Source organism: Anneissia japonica, unplaced genomic scaffold (genome assembly GCF_011630105.1).
Source record: "Anneissia japonica isolate Jap-2015-1 unplaced genomic scaffold, ASM1163010v1 scaffold9_len2422644_cov172, whole genome shotgun sequence".
In the NCBI taxonomy this organism is placed as follows: Eukaryota; Metazoa; Echinodermata; class Crinoidea; order Comatulida; family Comatulidae; genus Anneissia; species Anneissia japonica.
In genome coordinates, this window is record NW_022758107.1 from 1,968,785 (window position 1) to 1,972,519 (window position 3,735).

Below are 3,735 nucleotides of genomic sequence, written 5' to 3' on the forward strand. Positions count from 1 at the left end.
ATAATAATAATAAGAATTAATAATAATAATAATATAATTACGGAAGCGTATTGTCGCCAACTAAAAAAATAAAATTTAGATATTATCTCTTTATTACGAGATATTATCTCGTAATTACGAGATAATCATCTCGTTATTACGAGATAATATCTCGTAATAATGAGATAATATCTTGTTATTACGAGATATTAGCTCATACGTACGAGATAATTATTTCGTAATTACGAGATAACATCTCGTAATTACGAGTTAATATCTCGTAATAACGACTCGTAATAACGAGATATCTCGTTATTACGAGATATTAACTCGTAATTACGAGATATTATCTCGTAATAACGAGATAATTTATCTCGTAATTACGAGTTACGAGATATTATCTAGTAATAACGAGATAATTTATCTCGTAATTACAAGTTAATATCTCAAGAATAATTTTTATGTTGGCAACGATACGCCGTGAATTTCAGTATGAAGAAAACTTGATGGATTAGGGGTCGTGCAAAAACTATTTTAACGCGAGTACCGCGTTATCGGCTGTTTTGTCGCTGATTTTCACTAACGCGGCATATGGGCGTGGCCTAATATTCACCGTTCACGAGCTAACGAAATAACTAATGAATATGCATGATAGCTAACTCATTCTGTTTACCGCGGCACTCGCGGTACGTCGTCCACGGGGTAGAAGTTTGTTGTTTACGTTTACGAAGAATTCTGTATGAGACAAATTCTGTACGAACCTACGAAAGGTTGATGGAGCACGTCGGCAATTTTTGTATTATATTTTACTTTCACTAGTCAGATACAATCAAGTGTAAAAAAAAACGATCTAGGGCCTAGCCCAGCCATTAGAGTTAGGCTTAGAGCCGGCTTAGCTGGAGGGTACTACCGTAATAATCTAGCAACTTATGTAGTAGTATTGGTAGCGTGGTAGTTTTAGTACTGTAATTATAATTCATAGGCCTAGTAGTAGTACTTTATGCCTAAAGGCTTTATATATTTAGGCCTTATTTATTATACAGTACTGTATTATTTATTTATATAAAGTGACTATAGGAGACTTCTTTCTTGGACGTGTCTACCGACTAAATTCGTGCCTCTGGATTAGAAAGAAAATTGTACTGAATATAAATTGTGTTTTCTAAAATAAAGATTGAAAATGAATCTTAAATCTTTACATTTTAGCCAGATCTATCTATTTTAGTTACTGTTCACTAGTCCGATTAATTAAAACTATAAAGGGCCATTTGACCTAAACTATTTCTGCCTGATACCGTACCTGTCATCAGCGCCCAGGTCTGCCTGCCGCACGTGGTCCGTTTACAAAAAAAATTGTACTCGACTAGTCTATAAATACCAGGCATTAAGGACTTTGAGATGTCTGGACTCCAAGACTAGAAACAACTTATGACTATGATGAGTACGAGTATGTGCAGGGGCCAGTAGGCCGACTTCGAATTAATCAAGCATATTTTTTAAGTGCGGTGGTAATGCAGACGACATAGAAAGAATGTGTAAATATTGGGTTCTGTATCGAGTTGCCATTGTAATAATAAAATTGTCCGCTTCAAAATATGAAGATAAAGTACATACCATACAAAACCCAAAGGTAAACAAATCAAAATGAACTCTTTTCGTTAAAAAAAAATGACTGTGACAAAGTGGGTTTGTATTTATTTTAGGGAAATCAGTTTAACAATGCTTTGATTGTATCTATGTCTGTCAAAATGCAGGTTTTGTACCAAGCCTACTGGTATAACGTTTTAAAGAAATCGATAACTCCAATGCAACAATTATTTGAAATTATGGTATATTTATGAGGTTCTCCACCCATTTCTGCCAGTACGAACTTTATCTATCGATTTAATTTAACTGAATATTAAAAATTAATCAAAGAAATATTCACAATTCTACTTTACAATATTTTATAATTATGAATTTAAATATTATTTCTTTTCAGATAGGCCTATTTGCTGTAATTATTCAGTACTAATTATACTCATTATCATCAATTAATTAAGGTTCAAGTAGATTTGACTCTGGGAAGAAAGAAGGAAATTGTTAAGATGTGTTTCGCTTCATGCAACGATATATGCCTAATATGATATTGCTTGCATACAGCTGTACATTCAAAGCCCAGTATATAATACCGTAAATGCTCGAATAAGCGCCGCACCAAACCTGAGTTTTGGGGGTTTTTTTCGCTAAGCGCCACACTGAAGCTTATTCGAGTATTTATAGTACTGTTTTTAGTGACAGTTTTGCATCTGATCTGGCTTACCACTATAGTTGCGGCGTACAAAGGGGTTTATGGTGGTGTGCGCACGTACCGTAGTTATTAATTTCTACAGTATATTGTACGCGCAAAATGACGTACGTCGAACTCTGACGTCTCTATTCGTGGCCTTGATGCTGTTTTTGTTCTGAGCATTGAGTGATAAGTTGGAAGTACCGTACTACAAGATCGTAAATAAAAGGCGTGGAGGCACTCAGATAAAACTTTATTGGTCCATCACATGAAAAATGTCACGAAATGTACAATCACTTCAAAATGATTAATTTATAGGATGCGTAAAATATACTATGTTTTACTGATGTGTAGAGGTAAACAGTTACACATTTGAAACAACACACTTAACCGTATCCATAATAGAAATACTACAGTACAGTTACTGTTTGATACACCTGGAATGCTGTTCAATTATTCATGTTTCATTTTATTGAAATGTTGCATGGACAGAGAAAATAAAAAAAATATGATAGGCCTAAATTGAACCCCACTTTTCAACACTAAAAACTTAGATAGGCCTAATTTAATAAATAGATTAAACACTACAGTATTACATATATTACAGTAGCAGAATATTATGAATTCAAGCTGTAAGCATTCGACGGTGGTAATGCTCTTTCGCATGGAGCTGCATGGATGTGGACCTGATAATTATGATGCTCACCAGACCAGACGGTACTTAGAATAGTGTAGGGACGGTAAGCTTGTTATCCAACAAACAGCAGCAGACAACAATTATAGAATCTATTCAAATGCATTCTCATACAAATATTTTAGCTTTTATGCAATTATTATTATGCAATTATTATTAGTTATTTTTTAAACAAATAATTAAAAATGTAAACATTTCCTTTGAACATAACTTTTTCCATGAAAACAGTCCCTGATCTTCACACGTTGCTTGAAAAGGAATGTGAGAGGAGATAGTGCCTAAAAATAGAACACCTCTGCTAAAAATAGAATACTGCTCACCGGCCAGGGATATCGCTCACGTGATCAGCCCTAATCAGTAGTTTTCGACGGTGTACGGTAAGAATGGCCCCGGAAAAAATGGCCCCGGAAAAAATGGCCCCGGAAATAAAGGCCCCGGTAAAAATGGCCCCATACGACAGGTAGGTAAAAATGGCCCCAATAATCAAATTCTGTATTAAAACTGATTTTCTTGATTCAATATGCATTTTTTTATCTTAAATAATTTAGTTATTAAAAGGAATCTAACATCAAACAAATTGCCATTTACATTTTACTTTTTGCAAGAATTAACATTCAATGATAAAATATTCAAAGATACCCTCTTAATTTCACAAAAGAGTGGGTGGTTCTTTTCCAAACAAATACATCCTGCCTAATATTGTGTGTTTAGATTAGATCTATTGCTTTAACTTTGGAAATTGAGATCATTTTAGATACTATTTCTGTATAAACTTTTTTTTTCATATTACTGT